At 36.3% G+C, this 20,734-nt stretch overlaps 1 non-coding gene across 1 annotated transcript; it reads right to left on the bottom strand.

The window, feature by feature from the left end:
- Positions 1-20,107: 20,107 nt before the first annotated feature.
- Positions 20,108-20,214, bottom strand: LOC141615603 (small nucleolar RNA R71). Its single transcript, XR_012530017.1, has one exon. It is a non-coding gene; the product is annotated as a small nucleolar RNA R71 (small nucleolar RNA).
- Positions 20,215-20,734: the final 520 nt, after the last annotated feature.

The raw sequence follows: 20,734 nt of genomic DNA, 5'->3' as shown, positions 1-20,734 counted from the left end.
TTTTAGATCAGACCACCGAAATATTACACGTAATGAATAAGAAGTTAAAGGTTGGTGACAAAGATCAAACGTATCTATGGCACTGCCGTATGGGACACATTAATGAGAAACGCGTAAAACAGCTCATAAAGAATGGAGCTATCTCGGCCTTTGATTTTTCAATCATTTGGCACGTGTGAATCATGTCTCATTGGTAAGATGACTCGAATTTCCTTCAAAGGTGTTGGAATGCGCGCTGCTAACCTATTAGGACTCATACATACGGATGTGTGTGGACCTATGTCAATCACCGCACGAGAAGGCTATAGGTATTTCATCACTTTCACGGACGATTTAAGTAGATATGGCTATGTCTACTTAATGAAGCACAAAAGTGAATCCTTTGAGAAATTCAAGGAATACCGCGAGAATCGGGTACAGAACATACTTTGGTAGAAAGATTAAAACACTGCGCTCGGACCGTGGTGGCGAGTATCTTTCTCACGAGTTTGATCAACACCTTAAGGACTGTGGGATTGCCCTACGCTTAACTCCACCGGAACACCTCGGTTGAATGGTGTGTCCGAACGGAGAAATCGAACACTACTTGATATGGTTCGATCCATGATGAGTCACACCGTGTTGCCCGACTCATTATGGGGTTATGCTCTTCTCGTCACCTGCTCTAATACTTAACCGAAGTCCGTCTAAAGTCTGTGACAAGACTCCATATGAACTATGGAAGGGAACGGTCCCTAACTTGTCCTTTATACGGGTTTGGGGCTGCGAGGCTTATGTCAAATGGAGACACGAGGATAAGCTCGGCCCGCGATCGGTCAAGACATACTTTATAGGTTATCCTAAAGGAACACTTGGTCATTACTTTTATTCGCCAACCGAACAACGTGTTTTTGTTGCGGCTAGTGCGACATTCTTAGAGAAGGAATTTCTCGAGAATGCAAAGAGTGATAGAACCTTCGACCTGTCGGAGATTCCAGAACCAAATACCGAGCAACCATTGGAGGAACCAGTTCCTTCAATCCCGGCTGCGGTTAATATTCCTGAGGAACCTAGGAGGTCGGGAAGAGTCTCTATTCCTCCGGACCGATACATTGGTATGGTCGAGGAACAAGACATAGATGACATTCGACTCTTAACGAGTAGTGAACCCACAACCTATAAAGGTGCCATGAGTATTTCCGACTCAAAGCTATGGCTTGAGGCCATGAAATCCGAGGTGGACTCCATTTGTGGACTTAAGCAAGCTTCTAGGAGTTGGAATCATCGTTTCGACCAAGTGATAAAAGAAAATGGATTTACTCGATCGGTCGAGGAACCATGTCTATATATCAAGTCGAGTGGGAGCAAGATTGTCTTCCTAATATTGTATGTTGATGACATACTCCTGATTGGGAATGACATACCTCTCTTAACTTCGGTAAAAGTATGGTTGAAGAACCATTTCCAGATGAAAGATCTGGGTGAGGCACAAAGAATTTTGGGCATCCGTATCTATCGAGATAGATCACGTCGGATGTTCTCTCTCAGTCAGGAGTCTTACATAGACAAGATTCTAGAGAGATTCAGCATGACTAACTCCAAGAAAGGGGTTTCTTCCTATGGCTCCAGGGGTGCATTTGAGCAAGTCTCAGGCACCAGAGACACCGGAAGAGAAAGAGCGCATGACACGGATTCCTTATGCCTCGGCTATAGGATCAATCATGTATGCCATGATATGCACACGTCCAGACGTGGTATATGTATTGAGTATGACAAGTCGATTCCAACAGCATCCAGGTGTATCACATTGGATGGCTGTCAAGAACATTCTTAAGTACCTACAGAGGACTAAAGATTGGGCATTGACTTATGGATCGAGATGACTCGAAATCTCAGTCTGGATTCGTTTTTACTCTTAATGGCGCTATAGTCAGCTGGAAGAGTTCCAAACAAAGTGTTACAGCAGATTCTACGACTGAGTCCGAGTACCATGTCGCGTCTAGACATGTACAACGGAAAGCTCATCTAATCCGAGATTACGTGGAGCAAAAGGAAGTAGTGATAGAAAAGATTGCTGCACATGATAATATAGCAGATCCTCTCACTAAACCATTACGACAAGATAAGCATGAAGGGCATGTTAATTCCATGGGAATTAAACGTGTTCCTGAGCTGTAGTACTCTTTTATGAATTAGATTCATTTTCTTGTGTACTCTATACGACATCATCGTTTTGATATTTATATATTTTGTTTTTCATGTGGAATTGTACGACAATTTTGAACACCACAAAGTGAACTGAACAAACATTATATCTTTTCAGTCCTTGATTGCCCACATGAGCTGATAACTCTGGCAATTATTTTGTGACGTTGGTTGATGGTGGGTTCAACGAGCCATAAGTCAACCGGTTGACTGACCAATCACAGAGGCGAATTATACGGATATCTCGTAGGACACAATTGTGACATCGACGTGGAGTCCTAAATGTTTTATAACATTCGGTGCCAGGTCGTGGATAGGACCTCCATGGTGATCCTAAGAGTCGATTCTTTTGACTATCGACTGTCTCTTGAGACTACGGCAGATTTTGGGTGACTTTGGTTTCTTTCTCACGGTCATCCGTAACAGGGGGCCAAGTAGATTTTTTCTGGGTCATTTCATATTGTGCTTAGATCGGAAGGAGTCGAGTTGAAGGAAATATTCAGCCTTTATCGTGTACTCGATATTTCTCGGGGCCACTCGAGGAGTCAGAATCGAAATGCATGGCCATGCTCGAATACGAATTCGTTTTATCAGTTGAGTTACTCTCTAGTCGGGGAAACCACTCTAGATACAGATCGATTGTAAAATACGACCTTTGCGGATCCGGATCTGCAAATTGTTTTACATTGAGTGGGAGAAATTTTAAATGAATATGAGAATCGGTTATCGCACATACACTTGTACGGACAAGTGGGAGTTTGTTGGAGCTGTGTCCTCCAGTTAGTGCGGATAACGTTATTACACATACACTTGTACGGACAAGTGGGAGCTTGTTGGGGCTGGTGTCCTCTACAGTTAGTGTAATAACATTTAAATCTCTAAAAGGATCAAAGGGCATACTTTTGTACTATTATCAGTTGGTCCACGTTTATCAATAACGGTTGGCTTGCTAGATAAGTTTGACGTTATTGTCATACAGATGGCGGTGATCAACTGGTCCCTAAAAGTCACACCTATAGGATACGTTTGAGAGATGTGACGGTATGAAAATACAGTCATGTTGATGCCTAAAATGACTAAGCAGTTAGTCGGAGTTATTGACTAGTAATTAGTCAAATGCGATGTTGAGATAATTATTTAATACGGATTAAATAATACGGGCTAAGGCAAATTAAGCGGTTAATTTGTAAATTGAATATAAACGATTTATATTTAATTAATGTATATTGAATTAATTTATTATACAATATCGTCTTTGTCGGACAAGTATTAATATATCGACTGAGTCATGTTATTAGTTGATATTTTAATAACCGATAACCGATGACGATTTATGATAAAATCCCGTCATGTACATTTAGCGAAAATCGAGTCAAACCACGAGTTAAAATAAGGAGAAAGTGGAAAGCCCACTTCCTCCCTAACCCACGGTTTGGTCGACCGAATGGAACAAAAAGAGGAGTCCCTCTCTTTTTGACCTAAGCATCATTTTGCAAGAAAATTAGGGTTTTGGAGAAGAATTTTCTCTAAAAATCTTAGATCTCTCTCATCAGAAAACTGACATATACTCTCTCAATATTGCAAGTCAATTAGAGAGCACTTTTTAGCAATAGGGGCATAGTCTCAGACGGTCTTGGGTGCAACGATTAGGAGGAAATCTACTTTGATTTCTGTTCTTAGGCCGAATTTGCAAGGACCCGAGTTTGATTCTTTGTTCTTTATCATTTCTATTGTAATTTTGTTTTATGACAATAATCGCATGTTAAATTTGCGTTATAATCCTTAAAATTTAAGGGAATTTTACGGATATTTCCCTACAGATGGTATGGCAGATGGTTTTAGGTTATTTCAAGAAGACAATAATGAGGAGGGTAATGTACAGGAGAGTGTGGAGGGTAATGTCCAGGAGAGTGTGGAGGGTAATAGTGGGGATAATCTAGCTGAATTTTTGGAGGCATTGGACGTGATGGGTGAAGCTTTGCAACCAATACAGTCACGCCGTTCACCACCAAAACCAGAATGCCAAATCATACCACTTGGTGAACCTTCAACGTCTTGTATTCAAGCTGATGAACAACCTGATCATCTTTTATCTCCCTCTCATAATACTGTTATTGATGATGTTCCTCCCGTCAATGATGATGTCCCTCCTGTCAATGATGACCAACCTGACCATTCTGAGCCCACAGTGGTAGCGGATGATCATCATAATCAAGAATGGTGGGTTGAGTACAAGGAGGAGAACAAGTATAAGAGATATGCAAACAAGTTCCAGTGCTATTGATGATGTCCCTTTCGTCAATGAGCCCACTCACCCCACTGTTACTGTTCTAGCTACTCATGCGACTTCTACTCCTCCTCCTCCTCCTGTGGTAGGGAACAGTGATCCTCCTTCTACACCATCTGCCAGTAAGGAGTTGAGGGCGTGCGATCAAATTATTACATGTTTTGAGAACAGTGAGCCCACTCACCCCACCGTTACTGTTCTAGATACTCCTGAGACTTCTACTCCTCCTCCTCCTGTGGTAAAGAATAGTGATCCCCCTTCTACACCAATTGTTTCCGGCCTCGATAAACCATCTGCCAGTAAGGAGTTGAGGGCGTGGGATAAAATTATTTCATGTTCTGAGAACCTATCCAAAGAAATAGTACAAAATGATGCACTAGAATGGCCTCGATACACTGACGTGGAATTGGTGAATTTTGTTCGAAAGAGATCAAAGAAAGATAAACAGTAATGTCATATTTTTGCTTTGATTTTTTTATTTTTTTTATTGTAATAAATATATCTACTAATTGCATTTTATCAATAATGAAGTGAGGTTATGGTGTCCACTCCGTGGATGGAAGTCACAAGAGATGCTTTGCATAGCCTTGCACCGCGTGGCCTTATTATGGATCAGGTAAGTAACCTGTTTCATTTTGTTCACGCCACTCAACCTGTTTCATTTTGTTCACGTTTCATAAAATCAGGTCACTCGATGTGTATGTTTCCTAACAAATTTAATTTTGTAGGTCATTGATATGTTTGGAATTAAGTGCACACTCGGTAGAACAAATTTACTCTACTTGCCAACAACAATATTTGTCAGTCTCAAATCCTTTATATGTTGATATTCAAGTATTTTGCGTTCTTAAAGTTGCTTTGTTTCTAAAATTGCGTTCTTGTGACTTGTAGGGTCTTCATCGAGAAAACAACCCCGTTATTTGGGGTCAATACATAAAGGACAGTTACACTCCACTTGCTAGTAGCCATATCGACAAGGTCAGATATTTGTGATGTTTATTTTACTTATTTGTAGGTCATTGATATGTTTGGAACTTGTTTTGTGAATCTTGGAGCTTATTTTGTGAATCTTGGAACTTATTTTGTGAACTTATTTGTGAATCCTGGAACGTATTTTGTTAACTTATTTTATGAATCCTTCACCTTATTTTGTGAACTTATTTTGTGAATCCTGGACCTTATTTTGTGAATCTTGGAGCTTATTTTGTGAACATATTTTGTGAACTTATTTGTGAATCCTGGAACTTATTTCGTGAATCCTGGAGCTTGTTTTGTGAATCCTGGACCTTATTTTATTAACTTATTTTATGAATCCTTCACCTTATTTTGTGAACTTATTTTGTGAATCCTGGACCTTATTTTGTGAATTTTGGACCTTATTTTGTGAATCTTGGAGCTTATTTTGGGAATCTTGGAGCTTATTTTGTGAACTTATTTTGTGAACTTATTTGGGAATCCTGGAACTTATTTCGTGAATCCTGGACCTTGTTTTATGAATCATGGACCTTATTTTGTTAACTTATTTTATGAATCCTTCACCTTATTTTGTGAACTTATTTCGTGAATCCTGGACCTTGTTTTGTGAATCCTGGACCTTATTTTGTGAATTTATTTTATGTATCCTTGACCTTATTCGTGAACTTATTTTGTGAATCCTTGACGTTATTTTGTGAATTCTGGACCTTATTTTGTGAATCTTGGAACTTATTTGGTGAATCTTGGAACTTATTTTGTGAACTTATTTTGTAAACTTATTTGTGAATCCTGGAACTTAATTCGTGAATCCTGGACCTTGTTTTGTGAATCTTGGACCTTATTTTGTGAACTCCTTGACCTTAGTTTGTGAACTTGTTTTGTGAATCCTTGACCTTATTTTCTGAATCCTGGACCTTATTTTTCTTATTATAGCATTATTCTCTTGGTTTGTCTTGTAAATTTACTATCTCAGGTTTTTATCCCTTTCCATAGTAACACGCCGCCGGAGCATTGGTGGGCTTGTGTCTGTGATATAAAGCAGGGAAAAAATTTCATCCTTGACTCAAGCAGGGATATTAATGTGGATCCTGACAACAAGCATGCCAAAGAGCTTGTATGATTTTTTTTTTTCCAAAATATTTTTGTTATTGCCTTTTCTTTTAAAAGTATACTCCAAAATATATTTTGATCTTGTTATTGCCTTTTCTTTTTCAGTTACCTCATGTTTCATCTATTTTGGGAGAGTCATATAAATCTTTGGAGTTCATGCACACGAACGAATTTGTCAATCTCGAAGTCCCTCAATAAACAACATGGTATGTAAGCATGTATCTTTTTCCTTTTGTTAACAAATCAATAGTTATTATTTTGAACTTGTTGATTTTAAACCATTTGCTGTTTTTTTTGTCTAGTAATGATTGTGGAGTTTTTGTGTTGAAGTGGTTGAGTGCCTTGGACGATGATAGTTTATGGACCAAAAGTGAATATTTTGAGGTAAGTTCATTAGTATACGAAAATAAAGCCTTTTCTTGTGAATCTTAGACATTGTTCAGTGAATCTTAGAGCTTGTTTTGTGAAACTTGGTCATTATAAGTGGTTTAAAATCAACAAGCTCTGAGATTCACTGAACAAGTTTTGAGATTCACAAAACAAGGTCCGAGGTTCACCAAATAAAGATAGGTTGGTTGTCTATATACTTCATTAATATATGTCGCTCTTTGCAGAAATTGCCACAATATCGAAAATCGATCATGTTGGAACTACTTAGATGGGATGAAAATACTAAAAAGGTACACTTCATTGTCTTAAAAATGATGTGAAGTTCATTTCTTCATAACTTTGGCGAATATTTCGTAAATAAGTTGATTGTACTTGTTTTTGGTTGTATAGGTGTTTAATTAAAGAAGACAATTGTCCGTGTTGATGGGATGATGTGAAGTCATTGAGTTGAGCAAAAGTGGGTGGAAGCTGTAAAGATTGTTGCCTTCATTAACTCTTGTAAAGATATTTGATAGTTGTAAAGTCATAATAAAGAGCAAAATCGATGACTTCAAACCACGACCAAGTTTCACATAACAAGCCCTAAGATTCACTGAACAAGGTCTGAGATTCACAAGATAAGGTCTGAGATTCACAAAATTAAGAGCAAAATAGATGATTTTAAACCACGACCAAGTTTCACATAACAAGCCCTGAGATTCACTGAACAAGGTCTGAGATTCACAAGCTAAGGTCTGAGATTCACAAGATTAAGAGCAAAATAGATGATTTTAAACCACGACCAAGTTTCACGTAACAAGCCCTGAGATTCACTGAACAAGGTCTGAGATTCACAAAATAAGGTCTGAGATTCAAAAAATTAAGAGCAAAATAGATGACTTTAAACCACGACCAAGTTTCACATAACAAGCCCTAAGATTCACTGAACAAGGTCTGAGATTCACAAGATAAGGTCTGAGATTCACAAAATTAAGAGCAAAATAGATGACTTTAAACCACGACTAAGTTTCACATAACAAGCCCAAAGATTCACTGAACAAGGTCTGAGATTCACAAGATAAGGTATGAGATTCACAAAATTAAGAGCAAAATAGATGACTTTAAACCACGACAAAGTTTCACATAACAAGCCCTAAGATTCACTGAACAAGGTCTGAGATTCACAAGATAAGGTCTGAGATTCACAAAATAAGGTCTGAAATGATAAAAACGCTTAATGCTAGATTCAGGACCAAGTTTCACAATTTTACGTTCCAGTTTCACAAAATAAGGTCCAGGATTCACAGGATTCACAACATTGACCAAAATAAAACGAGCTTAAAACTTGTCTTCTTCAATCGTCATCTCTATTCTCGTTGCTTAAGAATACTCCTTTACATCGTTCTTCATTCTCGACTTCTTCCCCTTCTTCCTCTTCTTCCGATGTGTCTCCCTATGTGAAGAATTAAACCTTGATTAGATACTTTTTGAAAAAAAAAAAGAATTAGTAGACAATAGTAGTTGCGTTTTCAATTAAAATTATACATACTTGATTCTTAGGAGGATGCTATGCAAACTCATTTGGACAATTTCATTTATCGTGGTGTGACATGCGTTTACACTTAGCACACAACCTTTTCGGTTTTTTTGCCTTCATAATTACCTTATTTTCGCTGCTCACCATCCTTTTACTACTACCTTTGTTTCTAGAGACTTTAGGTGGTAAGATCTTGATGTCTTTTGGAGCTTTGCAGTTAAGAAGGGCCTCCAATTCTTGTTCTTTGGTCAAAGGCTTTGGGTTTGGCTCCAACTTCTCTCGGAATTCTTTTATTAGCTTGGCAAACTCTCTCATATCTGACTCTTCTTCTTTTCTTTTGAGCATACCAACAGTTGCGTAAATCTCAGACCACACCCGAGACATTCCAAATTTACTATTACCAGTAAGATCATAGTTTTCCAGTAGATTTCCATTCAAATCATAAACCGGGTTTCTGAGTGCATTCATACTCCACCTACGCAAAATGTATTTCTCAGGTATTTCCTTAAACTTTCTCGAGCAAATCCAAATGATGTGGTTGCATAAGATACCTTTCCTTTCAAACAATTTACATGCACAACGGACATCCATTGTTCTTCTATTTTACTCAACTGCATATCTCTTTCACTTGTTTGCATGCTCAACAATTGAAACTTCAAAGTTAGTTACTGGATCTGGTGGGGTGTATCCACAAACAATACACGCATTTACCGAAAATTTAACCTCCTCTTGGAAGTCAAAGAACACTTCATGTGTATAGACCTTCACTGCATGGGCCTCCCAGTTTGACCCGAATAGGGTTTCAGGCATTGAGTTGTGGCTCTGTGCTTCAAGAAGCTTTAGATTGTGCCTTTGTTGGTCCATGGCACTCTCAAATCTCATCCAAAATTCTACGAGAGTTCCATATTTATTTTCAAATCTCTTGAAGAAGCTATTCGAACTCTCTGATCTTTGTGTGGTTTTTAAAATGTTGCCCATCGGCACATTCCTGAAATAAGCGGGTATCCACTTATCTCGTTCCGCAAACTTGTCAGTCAACCATTTATTTTCTTCTAACGAAAACTTGCTAATGACCTTAGCCCAATTCTCTTCAAATTCCTCAGGCTCCAAGTCCTCGCTCTAGACAACATTGTTCAGACGACTTAAGAAATCAGTCTCTTTGCAAATTGTGCTCCCAACCTTGTCTGTTACTTTCTTCATAATGTGCCACATGCAAAAGCGATGTCTTGCTTTTTTGAACACGGCTGCAAGTCACAAAATCCACATTATCTATTGTCAGAGATCTTTGGTCACAAATCAAGCTCTAAGATTCACTAAACAAGGTCTCAGATTCACAAGATAAGAGAAATAACAAAATAGGCAATTTCAACAACTTATGACCAAATTTAAGAATATTTGCTTTGTGTTTCACAAATCAAGATCTAAGTTTCACAAAACAAGCTCTAAGATTCACAAAATAAGGAAAAGAGCAAAGCACATGATTTTAACCACTTATGATCAAGTTTCACAAAACACGCTCTATGATTCACAAAATAAACTTCAAGATTCACGAATAATGTTCCTAGATTCACCAAATAAATAACCAGTTTCACAAAAGTAAGATATTCCGAACACACCTGGAACTGCATTTATTATTCCGGCATCTTGGGCACTGATGATGTAATTGGGTTCTTTGCCACTCATTGCTTTCAGGAACTGCTGAAATGCCCAAATAAATGAGTCATCATCTTCATGATCTAAAAGCACGCATCCAAATGTTATTGACTTTTTGTGATTGTCAATCCCAGTGAAAGGTGCAAATTTCATGTTATATTTGTTCGTTCCATAGGTTGGATTGAATGAAATAGCATCACCAAACAATGCGTAACATCTGATGGAATCCGCATTTGTCCAAAAAATTCTTGTCAAAGCACTATCAGCATCTATTTCATATGAAAATACCAACCCTTTTTTTTCTCGGAGGGTTTCTAAACGAGAGATGAACATATGTCCATCCTTGCCATTAAGTAGACACTTTACATTCCATTGGAAATTCTTGAACTGCGTAAGGGTAGCTCCAACATTTTCGAAACCCTCTGCTTGTTCCTTGCATAATTTGTATGTTAAACTAGCCCCGACATTTAATCTCGAATTTTTGATAATCAATTGCTTATGATATTCGTTCAGTTGATTTATATTAACAGCAAGTTTCTCAAATTCCCTATTTTTGACAGGCGTCACTGGGTGATTGTGACCCTCACGGAATTGTTCAATCTTGTACATCTTTTCATGGAACATGAATTTTATCATTGCTTCACAACCTCACATTTTAATTTTAGTTATTCTTGTACCACTTTTCTTATTGGAACTCTCAGCCTCACCTGCACCTCCACCCTTTTTCGTACTGGTTTTAGCAGCTTTTGTTTTTCTATTTCCACTTATTGCACCAGCTTTTGTTTTGTCACCAGTTTCAACGGTTGTTGTTTTTGCATCAGGTTTGGGAGGACGATTTTTCCTGTTATTAAAACCTTGACGATGAGAAACCATGCATTTTGTTCGAATAAGACCATCTTTAAACCTCTTAGTTGAAGACTTCCTTGCTTCAAACCCACAAGCAATAGCATAAATTTTATAGAACAACATTGCTAACTCTAAGTCCATAAATGTTTTGCCAACCACGGGTGTAAACTTCTCTTCAATCCTACTTATCCATTGCTCAGTGCCACCTGGTGTGTAAGTAACCAAAGTAGTAGGTGTGGAAATAGTTGGCATTGTAGGGGTTGTTAAGACAGCAGTAGAACCCTCACTAGCCTGAGCAGAACCAACATTAGAGCAAGGAACCTCACCACAACCGACACGAGGCGTCACACTACACTGTGAGTAGTTGTTGACATTTGAATCAACACCTAAGAAGATAAAAGGTTCACAAAGTCACATCTCACATTCACAAAACAAGGCTTAAGATTCACTAAACAAGGTCTGTGATTCACAAATAAAGTCTGAGGATATTATCTGAGCAAGGAAGAGAGCAGAATAGGTCATTCCTAAAGGATTCACAAAAAGAGCTCTAGGATTCACAAACACAAGGACTGAGATTCACAAGTTCACTTTTTGGTTCAGATTATTAGTTCAGTTTTTAATCTTACCCAGGTTGTATATATTAGTTATTAAGTTTCACAAAATAACCTTCTAGTTTCACAAACTATGGTCTCTGCTTCACACAAAAAGAAATAAATAAATTGCATCAGTAACGTTTAACAACAGAGATTCATAAAATAAGGCCCAAGATTCACTAAATAAAGGCTGAGATTCACCAAATAAAGTCCGGGATTCACTAAATAAAGTATCAGATTATTAGTTCAAATAATTTAAAAAAAAATTGGTGAAAATTATGAGTTCACTTTTAAGAAAAGGTCAGGTTATATGTATGAGGATATTTTGTTGATTTATAAATAAGACTTCCATTCCCAAGAAAAGGACAATGAACAATCAAGCATTCAATCAAAAAAATTAATATATGGGTAATGTGAACAGGCACTGTTGACAGTTGTGCCAAATACCAGGCCTATAAATATCTAATTTCTGAAACATAATAGTGTATACCAATAACCTCTCTTCTCTCTTCTGTAAAACATTTCAAAAATCCCTATTGCACACAATGTCTCATTTATTTGTATTCCCTTATACTTATGTTTTGGCGAATGTTCCAGGTTATATGGATAAAAAAGGGAAGTATGTTTGTCACGACCTCTCTAAATTGGCAGATTGTTTAACGAGACAAGGTTATGAGATAGAGTCTTTGGTGCCTGTTATGTGCAGGCAGACTTCTCATTTTATGGGATTAGTACTAATTCAATTTGGCACAAATGACACTAGCTGCAAACAGGCTTTTAAGTTGCAGGAGAAGTTCGAGCAATTTGGGCGTACTAGATTTGAATGGCTGGCTACTTATTCCCAAGTTCAGGGGCCCTTTCTATGGGTAGCATCAAGGCTTGATTCAAAATATTTTAACTATACTCCAGTATGTAGAAGAGTCCCATATTCATCTAAACACGCAGGAAGATCACTCGCTAATGCAGATGAATGGTGCACCTATAGCTATATCAATATTGCTCTATGTGCATTGCCTCAAACAAATAGGGGTGATTGATAAACTAAACAAATATCATATCTTGCTTAATTTTTCAGCTTTTCATTTTATTTTATTTTTGAATGTTGTTGTTTAGTTAATTCGAAAGCCATGAACCTGCGAAATTTTATGTGATGAAAAATTACAAGATTTTTAAGTTTGCTGAATATTACTTATATTTTAATTAATTATCACACTATCATCATTTGCCAAGATTCACTGACTAAGGTCTGAGATTCACAAAATAAGGTCTAAGATTCACCAAATAAGTAAAAGAGTAGAAAAGGTGATTCTAACCACTTATGATGACCAAGTTTCACAAAACAAGCTCTAAGATTCACTAAACTAGGTCTGAGATTCACAAAATAAGGTCTGAGATTCACCAAACAGCAAAATCCACTCAATTCATAAACCCTTACAGTAACAATTCAACCAACTCATACAGTCACACAATTAGGTCCTAAGATTCACAAATTCAACTCAATTCATAAACTAAACCTTGCAAAAAAACTGAAATACAATATCGATCCATATATTCCATAATAATCGAGCAGAAATTTTGACAAATGCAAATTGAATCAGAAAACATGAGATTTTACAAAAATTACATAAAAAACGATATACCTGATTCAATAACACTAATATCATCAGTCATTGTAATATCTACAATCTCCATAGCAATTAGAGCTGCAAAATCGTCAAAAACAATTTAGTAAGTAGTACGAAATCGCGAGAAAAAGGAAATCGCTCAAAATATTGGTCAAATTCAAACGTTCTATTTACAAAATCGTTCAATTTGATCAAATTCGAACCTGATATCATCAATTTATGAGTGAATTGACAGAATTGTATGAATATACTCAATTTTGATCAAAATTATGAAATTACCTGAAAATTAATCGATTTTTCTTCTGAAATTACTTGAATCAACGTTGTTGAATGTTTTTTTAATGAAATCCACGAACAATCGATGAACAAATTGATGAGCTTTGCTGAAGAATTTCCGTTGAACGAACGAGAGCTTGGTTGTTGAAGAATTTTTAGGAAAACAATTTTGTTTGTATATTTTAGAGCGATAGTGTGTAATTGGGCTATTGTATGATTTAATATTTTAGTGAGAGAAAGTATTTTGGGCTAAATGAAAAGATTTGGAATGACTTCTCAATTTTAAGTCCAATGAATAATAGGAAGTTAGTCCATAAATGAAGGATTAATGAAGGAACACTACTACAAATCCAGGCAACTACAACGCCCCTTTAACAACGATTATTCACGAAAATCACAATAGACGTTGTAGAATGTATGGCGCAAATTTTACTAAACTTAATTACAACGGGTATGGTTATAAAAACCGTTGTTATTAGTTTTAACAACGGGTCGCACATGCACAACCGTTGTTAATAATTTGGCGCAAAATTGGCGCAAAGTTAGTGAAAAGTAATCACAACGGTTACTTTTGTAACCCGTTGTTATAACATATTTGACAACGGGTGTTTTTTACAACCGTTGTTAAAACATATTTGACAACGGTTGTTGTTTAATAACCGTTGTCAATACCTTCCATACTATAAACCACACAAACACAAGTCTGCTGCAGCCACAAAACACAACCCTTAATACACAAACACAAACACAGCAGACAAACACAAACACAAAAAACACACTTTCTCATCGTCTCTTTCTCTCTTTCTCTCTTTCTCTCTTTCTCTCTTTCTCATCGTCGCTTTATCTTCTCGCCGTCACTGTTGATTTCATCGTCTCTTACGTTCTGTATTTATCAGGTAAATCTCGCCGTCACTGTTAGTTTCATCGTCATTATTTTCTTTTTCTAATTATTTCTTTTGCATGTATGTGTTTTTATCGACCATTATGTTATTTGTTTAAGTATTGTTCGCATAATTAGTTAGTAAAACAATGAAGAAGCAAGATGAAGAAGCAAGATAAACATAATTAATATATATATATATATATATATGTATGTATATATATATATATATGTATGTATATATATATATATATGTATGTATATATATATATGTATGTATATATATATATATATGTATGTATATATATATATATATATATATATATATATATATATATATATATATATATATATATATATATATAAATACATAAATTAAAAAAAAATTACATTAATGAAAATGCAATTCTTATATTTTCATAGAGGATCTTATTCTCCTCTATCATATCCGTCCTCTCCTCCTTGGCTATTTGGAGGTTTCGTTCGTGATTGCTATATCGTCATATAGCCGCAATCGCTGCTGCCCGTCAAGCCATCTTCTTTGGCGTCCTTGATGGGATCGAGCATCCGCAAGGTAGCTCTTGAAACTTTCCTCAATATGGAGCAACCGGCGAATGAAACTGTTGTTGTTCTCGATCATAGTAAGAGTCTTAAGGATGAAATCATTCATTTTGTTGGAGTTTGGAGCTTGTTTTGAAAGATTAAGTAGGGTTATTTATCTGGAGTTTGTTTTAGCAGTTAAATTAGGGTTTGGAGATGTATATATTGAGATAATGGAAATGTTAGTTGAGATAATGCAATGTATTTATACTAAGCAATGTGTGGGTTGAGTTGTTTTTTAATTAATATATATGTTAGGAAGTTGTGCCATGCATAATCATCATCATATCTCTCAATGCTGCTTCAAATCTTATTACTAACCCTTCTCATTCCATATTGTCTGTTCATATGCACAGTGATGTCAGTAATAATGCATGCATCGGAATTATAACGGGCCGTAATTATGCATGCATCTAGTAATATTTAATTTAATTTTTTTTTTATTTTTTAAGAACAAACAACAACGGTTATTTACAAACAACCCGTTGTCTTTAGTTATAACAACGGTTTTGTATATTAAAACCCGTTGTTATAACTTTCCCCCCAAAATTGAGTCACACTTTCCACAACGGGTTTTTATACTTAAAACCGTTGTTAATAGTTTTAACAACGGTTTCCTTAAGAAAACCAACCGTTGTTAAAACCTTTTACAATGGACGCTTTAACAACGTCCGCTTTTTTATATAACAACGGTTTTTGACCGTTGTTATAGCGTGTATTTGTAATAGTGGAATTTGGTGAGGTCGGCCGCCTCGCCATAATTAACGGCCTCACCGGATTCGGCCGATATATATATATATATATATATATATATATATATATATATATATATATATATATAGGCAAGATCCGGTGAGTCCATTTATATATTTGAGTACATGAGTCCATAAAACAATATCACGATTTTTTTTTTTCGAATATTTTTTTAGAAATTTTTTTTTTAGAATTTTTTTTTTCAAAGTTTTTTTTTCGATTTTTTTTTCAAATTTTTTTTTCAAATTTTTTTTTCCGATTTTTTTTTATGTAAGCTGTGATATTGTTTATTATAACGTGTGATATTGTATTACAAAACAATATCACGATTTTTTTTTTCGAATTTTTTTTTTCATAAACTTTTTTTTTAACTGTGATATTGTTTAGTATAACGTGTGATACTGTAAGCTGTGATATTGTGTAGTATAACGGGTGATATTATATTACAAAACAATATCACGAATTTTTTTTTTTGGAGTATAAGCTATGATATTGTTTGATATAACGTGATATTGTATCATGGACTCACGGACTCCATGATACAATTCCGTTATTCACACAACACATTATCTTACAAACTACTTTACCTTTCGCCACCACGTTCTCCATTCTCCACATTTTTCTATCCACCGATGCATACAACACATCATTCAAAACACACACACACACACACACACACACACACACACACACACACACACACGATATATATATATATATATATATATATATATATATATATATATATATATATATATATATATATATATATATATATATATATATATATATATATATATATATATATGATGAGAGTGTCGTTGGGTCTCTCAATCAAACACATTTATATTTCTCAACAAACAACTAGTTAGTGGTTAAGTCGCGGTCGATCCATGGGACGGGGGTACTCAAATTGTTCAATCTAATTATGGTTGTGCTTGGGGTTGTCACAATTGTAAAGAGTTGATGATTCTAATCTAATAGAAGCAATGGAAAGTGAACAAGCAACAAAAGGGAAGATGTAAACAAATGATTAAAAGTGCTAGGATATCATGGGTTCATAGGGGAATCATGAGAGTTGATCATACAAACATGTTCTCCATTATATAGCAAGCATTTATTGTTGTGATGGGATCGAGTTAGTGTATATCTTACAATTCCTAAGAAGGTTTGGGTCCCGGAGCCGAATCGATTAGATTGTTAAACACCTACAAGTCGACTTAATCTCCTCCTATTTAACTATATGCATGGTCTAATGAGTCTCGAGTTGGTTTATGCCTTACAAGATTCATTGAACAGATAAGTGATGGGTAAAAAATGCAAGGATTCATAGCCTCGCATTTCATCAAACAGAACATCTGCATAAGTTAAAATCACAACAAGTAAGCAAATAAATTATGTGAACATATTAGATTAAGCATGAATCATTCCCCATGTTGGTTTCCCTTAATTACCCATTTACCCTAGCTAAGGAAACTGCTCACTCATGATCAAGTTTAACATGTTAATAAGGTTGTCAATCATACTAACAAAGCAAAACATGATGAATAAATGATGTGATTAACAATAATTAAACAAGGGTAAAAGAGAATTATACCTATGAAGATGATTCCAAATAATAAAGCAAAGAATAAAAGAGGAAAACTTGATTGATTGATGAAGAGTTGTCAATTCTCCAATAATAACCCAATAATCTTCAATTACCCAATAATAAACTAGAATTACTCAATAATAAACTTGAACAATAATTAAGGAAAGATTAATGTGTAATTTTGTGGAAAGATTAAAGGATAATCTATTCTAATCTACTCCTAATCTAATGTAAGGAAAGTTGATTTAATCAAAGGAAACTTTGTTTATTGATTATTACAAATGGAGTATATATAGTAGTACATCATTAGTTTAAGCAAGGGTAGATTAGTAAATAGCATTGCTAAGTGTTGAGTAGGGAAATTGATGTGACCATAATTGGCGCATATTTAGCCCCCGAATTAGCCTTGTTTCCATGCTTTTTAGTGCTTATTTGGGTCATTTCTTATCTTTAGTTCTTTGTTTTGCATATTCTTTGAGATTTTGATCCCTTGGTAGGAAAGGAGTAAGAATCTTGCATTTTCATGGCAAAACGAGACTAAATTGATCGAATTCAATGACCAAGCATCAAGGAGAGACAAGATTAGAAGGCCTTTGTACATATCATAGTAGAAGAGCAATGTTGAGGAAAGATCCTTGAGTCCCCAAGGAAATCCCCAAGGAATTAATGAAGAAAAGGGAAGAAAAGAAGAAGTTACTATGCTGACTGACAATCCGAGCGGATTGTCAACAATCCGCCCGTCCAGCCCTTGCACAATCCGAGCGTCCCATGCCTGAATCCGCTCGGATTCCCCCTCAACAATCCGTCCGGATTCCTCAGAATCCGCTCGGATTCCACCGCCCAAATCCGTCCGTCCCGACCTTATTCCGCCCGAATTTCTTCACAGCACGGATTGTCTTCTTCAAGCTACGAAAAGAGAAGCCCTTCTCTCAGAAAATACCGGGTCCTCCTTGCTCAACTTAAAAAGTGTAATTACTAGTTTAGCCCTTAGTTAACCCTAATGCATCCTCCCTAATTTTCACTATAAATACCCCATTAGGCTAATTAGAGGAGGATGTTCTTCTTATCAATAATTAGTGTAGTTAATATCAATCAAATCTCTCTTCAATATTGTAATCAAGTATTAATCAAGTTTTAATCCAAGTTTTAGTTCTTTAATCTCTCTTTTGTTCATCCTTTATTTTAGGTAATTGAAGATTATTTGGGTTATTATTGGGAGATTGACAACCTCTCAATCTAGCATTCAAGTACTTCTATTATTCTTGCTTTATTATTGGAATCATTAGTAGGTATAATCTCTTAATCCCTTTTTAATTATTGTTAATTACTTTCATTTATTCATCATGTTTCATATTGTTGGTATGATTGACAACCTTGCTAGCATGATCAACATGATAATGAGTGAGTAGTCTCTTAGCTAGGGTTAATGGGTGATTAGGGGAAACCAACATGGGGAATGATTCATGCTTAAATTAATATGCTTTCATGTTTTATTTGCTTGCTTGTTTTGATCTCAACTCATGTGCATGTTATATTTGATGAAATGCTAAGCCTATGAATCCTTGCATTTACTATCATCTCCTATCTTTTCAATGAGACTTGTAAGACATAACCCAACTCGAGTCTCATTAGACCATGCATGTTGTTGAGTAGGAAGATTAAGTCGACTTGTAGGTGTTGTACAATCTAATCGATTCGGCTCCGGACCCAAACTTTCCTAGGATTGTAAGATATAACCCAACTCAATCCATCACAACAATAATTGCTTGCTTATAATTTGAGAACATGTTTGTATGATCATATCCCATGATTCCCCTATGATCCCATGACACCCTAGTGCCTTTAATCAATTGTTTACACCCCTTTTTATTCATCTTGCTTGTTTATTTTCATTGTTATTCTAGTTTAGTAACCTTCTACATCAACCCAATTTGTGACACCCCTTAGACACCACTAGTTACAATAGAAATCTCATTTCAACTCCCGTCCCTTGGGATCCGACCTTTACTTGCCTCTTTACTAATTGTAGAGTTGCTTGTTAAGCTATAAATTGTGTTTTGATTCGACCGTGACCAACGACCACATCTTAATTTGTGAACACTAAGCGGGATCGCATCAAAAATGGCGCCGTTGCCGGGGACGGTGTTTGTTTGATTTAGATTACTTTTTATTGTTATTAGTTGTGTCTTTCTTCGCCTTGAGGAAGTAAAACTCCTCAAGGTTTGTTCTAATTGTTTTTGAGTTGTTTGATATTTTGCATGTCTAGAAGGTTACAAGGTGATTTGTTACCTTTTGACTGTGAAATCGAAAGGACCTTGACGAACAATAGGAGACTTGTTAGGAGGAATTTGAGAGGTGTTGGTGAAGTTGTTCAACCCACTAGTGAGTTTGTCAATCCTTTCGCAATAGAAGGAGAAGAAAACCCATTACACAATACCCCACAAAATCCACCTACAATGCCAAAATTCTCGTCACACTCCGTACCCACCGAGGAGAATCTACCAAATGGTACTCCTACACCGCAACATCTCACCGGAAATTTTATTGCCAAGTCCGCCTTCATCCAACTAGTTGAGAGGAGCCAATTTGGGGGGATGCCTAGTGAGGACCCTCATTCTCATATGGAAACCTTTTGCGATTATTGTGATGCTATCTCTCAAACGGGCGTGACTCAAGACCAAATTAGATGGGTCTTATTTCCTTTTTCCTTAATCGGCACCGCAAAGCAATGGTTGAAGGGCCTTGATAAGGCCACCCTTGGAATAGATTCTTGGAAGAAGTTGGCTCTAGCTTTCTACAAAAAATTCTACCCACCGGAAAAGACCAACATGCTAAGAGCTCAAATTACGGTTTTTAAGCAAAGGGACGAAGAGTCTTTGTATGAAGCTTGGGAGCGGTTCAAAGGAATTTGTCGCTCATGTCCTCACCATGGACTTAGCGAATGGTTTTTGGTGCAACAATTTTGGAACGGTCTTTATGAAGACTCAAGAAATATCCTTAATATGGGATCGAATGGGATGTTCACCGAGGTTGATGACAACCAAACTTGAAGCAAAATTGAAGAGATGGCAATCCACAATTCACAATATAGTAGGCCTCGCAAGGCTACTAGAGGAGGAAAGTATGAAGTGGACGTCGTTACTCAATTAGGTGCCCAACTAAGCTCCCATATCGATACAATCAACTTGAAGTTTGAACAAGCTATGGCTAGACTTGAGGAAAACTCAAAATCATCGAAGCATCATGTCAATGCCATGACGGCATCCTCATCAATCCCAAGTGGGATATGTGAGAATTGTGGGACTTTGGGACATGACCAAGGTGAATGTAGGGGAACAAATGAACAAGTGAATGCTTTCCAAGCATACAAGAGTGGTACCCCTTATTCCAACATTTACAATGAAAACACCAAATTCCATCCAAATCTCTCATACAAAAGCCAAAATGTTCAAAAC

Source organism: Silene latifolia, chromosome 11 (genome assembly GCF_048544455.1).
Source record: "Silene latifolia isolate original U9 population chromosome 11, ASM4854445v1, whole genome shotgun sequence".
Classification (NCBI taxonomy): Eukaryota; Viridiplantae; Streptophyta; class Magnoliopsida; order Caryophyllales; family Caryophyllaceae; genus Silene; species Silene latifolia.
This window is presented reverse-complemented; position numbering and strand designations above follow the sequence as displayed.